The sequence below is a fragment of the Semicossyphus pulcher genome, unplaced genomic scaffold (assembly GCF_022749685.1).
Source record: "Semicossyphus pulcher isolate SPU_LCO1_2020_fin unplaced genomic scaffold, fSemPul1.0.p SCAF_6, whole genome shotgun sequence".
Classification (NCBI taxonomy): Eukaryota; Metazoa; Chordata; class Actinopteri; order Labriformes; family Labridae; genus Semicossyphus; species Semicossyphus pulcher.
In genome coordinates this window covers 5,565,985-5,574,655 of record NW_027211737.1, presented here as the reverse complement: position 1 = coordinate 5,574,655, position 8,671 = coordinate 5,565,985, and the positions used below count along the sequence as shown (strand labels likewise).

General features: G+C 37.9%; 1 protein-coding gene across 1 annotated transcript in view; it reads left to right on the top strand.

Annotated features, from left to right (window-relative positions):
* The first annotated feature begins 7,472 nt into the window (after positions 1 to 7,472).
* The window catches only part of ypel1 (yippee-like 1), a 45,721-nt gene continuing 44,522 nt past the window's right edge, over positions 7,473 to 8,671 (top strand). The window contains exon 1 of the mRNA XM_069683197.1: positions 7,473 to 7,694. The gene's annotated coding sequence lies outside the window, so the exon portion shown is untranslated. The remainder of the gene's footprint in view (positions 7,695 to 8,671) is intronic.

Sequence of the window (8,671 nt, the reverse complement as noted above, 5' to 3'; positions counted from 1 at the left end):
TTCTTTTTCTCTCTCTCTGAGGTGAGGGGCGAGTGGAGGGGAGGGGAAGGGGGGTTGAGTATTCACATCACAGCTTACAGTTTGGGGGGTGATTTTGTGTTTTAAGCCAAGATAAACAATTTGTGTGTGTGTCTCAAAAGCATTTGGCTCTGGCTATTCCTATTCAAGACCTTCTCTGTGCGGTTGAATGACGGTGATAGATTAGCTGTTGTGTTTCTCGGTGCCGCTGTCGTGGTTATAACTCTGCCTGCATTGCACAAACAGTCGATTACTTCTATCATCCATCATAAATAAAAAGGTCTTTTGAATTTTCTAACCTTTGTCGCACTGTTACAAGGGACACCTTGATCTCTATCTTTATTCTCTCTTTTTGAAAAAGATAAGAATCCTGAATTAAATCAGCCGAGTTATGCAATGAAATCACATAAGAGACTTTGCAAGCCATCACTTGGTGTAGATGGGGATCTATACTCGAACCAAGACATTTTACTTTAATTCTTTACACACACACAAAGGCCCAAATGCAAATATATACATATAAATATAAAAATAAATATATATATATAGCCCAAAGAGTCTTAACATGTTATAAAGGCAAGGGTGATGATAGAAGGTGAATCAGATGAATTTATAACCTTTTTTCTTTGTTAAAAAATAAAAATGCCCGTTTTCTTTTCTCATCGGCTTTAGTAAGATGTAAGTTTGTGTATAAATCCTTTTAATTAAAAGGTCACCCCATCAATGTCTGCCTTAGCCATGAGAAACTAAAGGAAAAGTCTGTTTTTTTTCAACAAGTCTGTATGTACAGTACGATGTGTTTCATATTCAGGGGGAAGACTTACAAGAATTCAGTTATCACTCAGATCTTGTGTCGTCTGAAGGAGATGTTGTCGGGCCTCCCTCTGCGTCGCGTTTCGTGTTCTCCTTTCCTTCTTTCTCGGTCTCTGTTAATCTCTCGCCTTGTCAGAAGAAAACTGTGCCCTTTGCATGACTGTTATAAGCTCTGTATACAAAGACGACCATGTTAAAGTGCCACACGCGCCGGGCAGAGCGGACAGGGAGAGCGCCCAGGCCTTTTCTGTTCCACCTTTTGTGGTATATCACACGTCCCAATCACATGGTGCTTTCTGTTTTCTTCTTTCGCTTCAGCACTCTTTGTTTTTTATTCCGTTTCCATCGTTAAAGTGTGCAGATTTCTGCCCCCTCGTTTTTAGCTCAAATTCCATCTGCATGCTAAGACGTCTTGTGGTTGCAAATAGGAGAATAACCATAAACCTTTATTAATATCAGTCACAAAAACATGTTTCCCCAGCCAGAACAATGGGATCTAGTTGAAATAATACTCAAACATAACAGATCCCATTTTCCATTTAATCCTTAGGAGCTTGTGTTGCTTTAAATTGCACATCTTCATGCTGATTACAGCTGCAGTGTCAGGACCAGCAGACAACTGCAGGACAGTTTTAAAAGAACAGAACTGAAGCAGTAAAATATAAAAAGTAAAACCATATTTTTACTTCTTGTCAGTAAAGGCTAAATGAAGACTGTTGAATTTAAACATTTATTTAAAGCGAGAGGAATTATGCCTTTAAAGACGAGCCAGAAGCACCGAGCATCATCAGACAACTGTATCCCTTAATCTTAGTATCACTGCAGCGTGCGATGGCTGCCGTTCAGTTTGTTTACAACGAGGCCTCAAATACATTCATTGTCATCTAGCCAAGCCTGCATTTTCAAAATAAAAGCTTATTTAGTAATGTGTGACGGAAACAGGAAGTATTATTTAGGACATGAACATGTATATTAAAGTCATAATCTACCTTAATCCAGTCTTTAAGAATCTCTCTGCTGGCACTTTAAATTAGATTATTATTATTTAAATCTAAAATATGGCCTTTTTCCCGCCTATGGGGGTGCTTCGGCTGATTTTTCATTCTTACCAACTGCAACAACGATGTATGTGTTTTGATAAAAGTGTTGGCCAAGCTGTAAACTCATGAAATCTGAGTTTTACAAACGTTTCTCTGAGGGCAGAGCTGCTCTGGTCACCTTAAATCGCAGTGCACAGAGCCAAAGAACCACAGTGTAACTTTGTTTCTTCTTTTGTTCTGGCTGAAATGACTGAATGGGGACGTAGGGGCTAGCAGAGCACGCTAATGCTGTGCTGAAACGCACTCAAGCCATAATGTGTCAGTCAGTCAGTCTGCTGCACCTCTGACCACACCCACCAGTGATGTTATCAGCCAAGTAAGACCCCTAGAAGTCAGTAAAAAGAGTTGCTCTTTAAGAGTTAAGATTAATCTGTCATGATGTGAGCTCGTCGGCCTAAAACTGATTATCTTACCTGTCTTTAGATTCTTATAGTTCCCAGGCTGCTCTTCTGAAAGAGCTGTGTCATTTGGTACTAACTGTAAGTAAAGCAGAGACAGTGTTTAATAGGGCTACAAAAAATATTTTTCCATCAATGTTTGATTGTGACAATTCTTGTTTATATTTTCTTTTTGTTTCATTGTCAAAAAATGAAAAATGTGCATTAAAAGTTCTAATAACTTTTTATCCCACCAACAATCTAAACCCAGAGAAATTAAAATAGAGATAATATGAAAAACATTTTATTTTGACAGGTTGTACCCAGCAAATATTTAATGTCCCTGATAAATGACAGAATTGTTGATGAGTAATTGTCTGTTGATGCACTTAATCAACTTATCTTTGCTTCCCTTGTGTTAAATTTGTCCACTTCAACTGTATTCATTCAAATGAATTACTTAGAAAGCATAACTTCTTTAAGCAGTGCACAGCAGGTTAAATGAACATACAAAAATATATATACTTTATCTCAATGCAAGCATTAAATACAGTATACAAGAAAATGTCATATCTCAATAATAAAAGGTAACAAATGAAGTACAAGCCTGAGAATAAATTGTGCAGTAAAGTTTGTAAATCTCATATAGATTTGTATTTCATATATCTTTGTTCCTGTTTGCCCTTACTTAAAAATCTGGTTTTGTTGGTTCCTTCGACAGACATTTCACTCACGTGATGAAAACAGACCAAATTTCCATTGCACTCACAAATTTCCCCTGAGACATTTACCGTCAGATAAAGACTCGTCTGTCCCTGTACGCCTCACTCTCTCTGTACACACCCGTCTGTCACACGATTATTAAATGCACTTGCTTCTACAGTAGTTGGGATGGGACTTGTAATCCGAGGTGCCTGCCGGGACTTGACTTACCTGTAGATAGACTTTTTCGGGGAATTAGTTGGAACATTTAGGGCACTGGAAACCTTACTGGGATTAGTTGTATAAAAAAGCTTCTGCTGAGTTCTTTGTGCAACCTGTCTGTTTGTGCCTTTTTTGATAGTCTTGATATCCAAGATTTTGATGTGCAGCTTTTGTTTAGTCGGGAATCCGTTGTAATCGCAGTATACGCTCTTTAAAAATGAACACAATCAAGTCTGTGGGTTTGGGCGGGATCGCGGGTGGGTATCCTTTTCTTTCAGTTAATGTAAATTTTAAAGAGATTTGTTGCCACAGCTGTGTGATTTGTGACTGTATTGAAAAGATGAAAAGCAAACATTTATATTTTTTGCGTTACCCTTTTTCCTTGAGCCTATTTTTTTTTTTCTTTTTTGGATGTTTTTGTGCAGATATTTTTATTGTAAAATGAATGTTATGTTTCTATCAGACACTAATCTTGTTTGAGTTGTCTCAAGTGGAACTACTTCACTCTGTATGTTTTGATCAGTATAAACCTTTAATTGTGTAGTTAAACATTTCTGAAAGAGATAAAAAAAAATCAATAAAAATAAATAAGATCCTTGGTTGTATTTTAAAGGCTCCTGTTTGACCTGCCATAGAAACTGTTTGAATTAATCGGTCAGTTTAATTTTGCTGTCGTGTGAAGGATTTGACTTGAACGAGGCATTTCTTTGCTATCATAAAATACTGACTGCCACTTTGAAAAATCCGTTTTTTAATGTTTGTTTTTGTTTTTCTTTTTTTTTCTGCCATGACATTTAAATAGACGTTCATTAAAAACACTGTACCTTCATTAACATCTCTGAGGTCTCTTTGTTAGAGACGCAGATTTCAACTGGCATGTTCACAACAGTAAGCATTAGAGACAACTTCTATACCTGCTGTCTGCATCTATCCTTACATACAAGAGTGCAAAATACAAGTTTCATGGAGCGACACAGTATACAATTAAATGTGTTTAATGAAATGAGTGAAAATTCTTAATAAAAATGCTGTATTACTCCAAAAACACGAGTGTGGCTCTTTATTTTCTGCCACTTTTCTTTTTCATTGTGTCTAGTAAAGGAAAAGGTTTGACATTTGGAGAAAAGGGTTTTATTGCTTTTTGTGGCAAGATTTAAAAGAGTATTGATTTCACACTGATCTGTACTTTTAAGATGAAGCTGGTAAGCAGCCTCTATGTAAGGTTAGCTTAGCATAAAGACTGAAAGCTAAGAGAAATGGTTAGCATGTCGCTGTCCAAGGCTTAAAATATCCAACTCCTAGAAAATGAACAAAACCAAAATGTAAAAACATCAGGTTTTAGTAACTTCCTCGACAACAAGACTTCACTCTTTATGCTAAGCTAAGCTAACCATCTTCTGGCTGAAGCTTCATGTTTACCAGACAGTGGTATTAATCTTCTCAGCTAACTCTTGGCAAGAAAATAATCAAGCATATTTCCAAAACAAGGTTGCTAGGCTGCTGTTGCCTTCACCAACCCCTCAAAAGATCAAATATAAGTGTTTTAAAGATTAAGGCATGTGCTTTCACTTTTTTTGTTTGGAAAGGCATCTGAACAGCATCCAGCAGACCCCGTTGTTTAACTTTATAAGGGCTGCAAAAGCTCTGTGACAAGTAAAGTCATCACTGAAAACATATTGGTTATCTTCCCAGCTAACTCTTGGCAAGAAAGTACATAAGACAAAATATTCCTAAAAAAAAGAACCTCCCGAACCTTTTATGTTGACTGAAATTTTTATAAGCCTCATGGGTATCCTGCAACATGAGTATTTGATTTTATTTACGCAAGACGATGCCCTTAATCCAGAATAACCAAGCAAGACTTAAAAACACAAACTTGTTGTTGCACACAAACCTCTACACTTTTACTACAAGTAAAAGTCATGCATAAATATATTCATAATGCATTTCAGAATAATAAATAATATGTTGTTGGATTGTGATTTTTGACATGTATATCAATGTAATATTGAAGCTGGTAAAGTCTGAACTAATTTTTAATTACTAGAATTACTTTATCTCCTGGGAATCTTGTGTGTTCCTGATGCAACTTTCTGTTTAGTTTTCTGCCTTTTAAAGGATTCAATTCTAAGAATGCTCTCTAATATTATTTCTGTGTTAATTTAAAGTTGAGAAGTAAAAAATTATAAATGTGTCAGTAAAGATTTTAGCTTTATTAAATTCAAACAAAAATACACAATAATACACGCAATGATGTAACACCAAAAAAGGGACGAGTCCTCATCTTCAAGAATAATCGCCCTCATACTGTTTTGTAGGTGCTTTTTGTCAATGTGTCCACTAGGGGGCGCTGTCGTATTGGTGTTTAAAATCTACTGCAGTGTGTTCTTTGTCCAGTCAGCAGGCTGATTCATAAATTTGTGCCATTCACTTTTGCAGCCTTTAAGCTTCAAGAGAATTACTTTATTTTGTATAAAAGTGAACTTTATTCTGAAAAACTAATAGTCGTTATGTTTCTGTAAAATACTGCAGTAATCGTGAATCTTTAAAAGAGGGACAAGTCCACATTTAATAATCTGTTAATAAATTGACGAGCCTTAGTGCAAATGTAATCATATTGCCTCACAAATTCAGTACAATAAATACAAATAGATACAACAATGGTGAATAACTAACGAACTGTCAAATTAATGTTAAAGTTTATACAATCAAATTTATGAAATGGTTTTAAATATTTTAATAAAGAATAGAAAGCATAGTTTTAACTCCTCCATAAATATATACGATGAAACTACGGTAAACAGCAGTACTAAACATCAATCAACTGTATTGATTTTGGGGGGGTTTGTTTACTTGCTCGTCTTGACCACGTGCTTGCAATGCGGCCACGCATGCGCGCCACAGAGTGTTGGCTTTTGGCACGCGTCTGTGTCGGTGGCGCGCACAGCCAAAAACAAGCTCCAGCCCCGCGAGCGCGCTACCAGAGTCTGACCGCATGTTGATTGGCTGTGGAGCCTAGCCCCGCCCTTCCCTACTGCGGATTGGTCAGACGTGGATTCTTCTGCTCACTGATTGGACGCTATTTGTAGAACCGGCTGTGTAGCTAGGCTGCTGTTGCCTTCACGTACCCTTTAAAAGATCAAATCGAAGAGTTTTTGAAGATGAAGGCACGTGCTTTCATTTGTTTTGTTCGGGAAAAGCTGCTGAACAGCATCCAGCAGACCCTGTGTTCAAGTTTTTAAGGGCTGTAAGAGCTCTGTCACAAGTAAAGGCCTATTAGGGAAAGCAAATAAGTGCAAAAGTGATATTTATTAACTTGAATAAACTGTATAACCAGCTGTCGTTAGGCGTAGGTGATTTCTGCCTTAACCATCTGGAAATAAATTAATATTTAAATCCACGAAAATCACGTCGTAACAAATTATGTTTAACGACTCGCTTACAGGCCAAAAATACACGTTAACGACAAAGAACCTCTTGTTCAACCCTGAAAAACTGATAAACATTACATTATCCTACACTAGCTGTTTTGTTCAATATTGAATGTTCCCTCATACTGTCTATAAAAACAAAACCGGACGACAATTGAAGCATCTCAGCAACAAGCAAGAAACCTTTTAGCGTTTTAGTTTTCAAATGTTTGTGTTTATATTCTGACTTTGTTATGACTATGAAATGTTTATTGTCATTAGTGTATTCCTGTGATTTATGTGTTGTAAAACCACAGTTTCCTTTGGCATGATAATAACGTAGAAGTTGAACTTGTTTAGACATGTTCCACGTTGTTCTTGTGCGCTCAATTCTAAACCCTCTTATTTCCCACAACACTTAAAGGCAGCACCAGTAGATGAAATAAAACACCGCTTTTTCTGTACTTTTTGTTTATGTTATGCACAGAAACCACCTCACACAGTCCCTTCAAATGACTGCACAAACATTGTAAAGCAGATTGGGAAGACTTATTTGATAGATTTGGTGTCGTGGATGTTTTTGTGCATTATTCAAAGCGCGCTGCGCATCACAGAGCTAATTAGGATTTCAGTATAAATAAGGCCGCAGACGGGACAGCTCGGCCTGTCCTGCTGCTGATGTCGGAGAGCTGAAGGTATAGTTAGAGGTTAAAACGCTTCAAAAAGCTGCGAGCTGCTCCATCATGCACACACTCTGACCCGCCTCACGGATGGGACTCTTCTCAAACCGGACCTACGGAGAAATCCCGCAGATTTCACGCTTTCTTTGGCTTATGAAGATCCAGCGAGGCGATTTTATGTTTTTGGAGACTTTTTAATGGCACTCGGCCCGAGCTAGACAAGCTGCTGCTACCTATATGGGACGGTGAAGGTGTCTTTATTTTCTATTTGTTTTGTGCTGATATCCAGAGTCCTGCAGCTCCAGCCGAGGAACAGCGTTCGGCTCCGGGTTGTTTTGGTTTCCGATGGGGGGAAGGCGAAGTGTTTTTGGGGTGAGTACAGAGCCAGTGACCTGCTGGAGGACATGCATGTGTGTTTCAGTCAAACCACATTAACAACTGTAATACTGCTTTAATATCACCTTAGAGACTTTAAAGTGTGTGTTTGTGTTGGAAGTTTGTAGCAGTTATTATACATTATGGTGTTTTATGTTTGTATCGTGATGCTCCAGGGGATTTGTAGTTTATCTATATTTATTTCTCGCTTAAATTCAAAGGATTAGGCTGGTTGTGTTGTGGGATGCACGCACAGCCAGTACACTTTGTAATGCATGAAAACACTTTGATATTTCAGCATAATCTTTAAACAGGTTTATAATATTCCTCCAGAAAATCAAATTGTGGTATTTATGTCGTTATTTGTAGTATTTTTAATGCATTGTACCTCTAAAGGGACAGTTGTGTATGATTTAGACAGATGTGGGTCTTAAATAACCCGCTAAAATACATCATAAGGTTACAATGACTTCTTTCTTTAATGAAACACGGTTTTCAGTTTAATCTCCGTGTTACGTTCAAGATCAAAACACCCTGACGTGCAGCTCCTTTCAGCTGATCGTTTGCGCTATCTCAGTTAGGATCGCCGTCATCAAGTGCGCGCATCTTTGGCTGCAGATCTCGGTCAGTGTTTTTTAGAGGGGGGGCTTATGATGCCACGTGAACAGGCGACAAAAACACAGTGAAAGGATGGATTTCATAACGCTCACGCGCACACAGCCTGCACCTCTGAGGGAAGCTGCAGTGTGCAATGTTGTGTTTACAGCAATCCTACGGTGAAGCAACACATTTAAACGGTTTCAAGGTATTGCAACATAACGGTGCTCATGCTGCGCTGTCGACATTTGTTTTTTTTTAATGAAAGGGAGTAAAAAATATAGTTCATGAATTGTTGTTTGAGTCTTGAAGCTGACGCGCGTGCTCGACATCAGTAGAGCAAGGGTAGGATGAGGGCAGGCTGTTGTTTGGGGTGG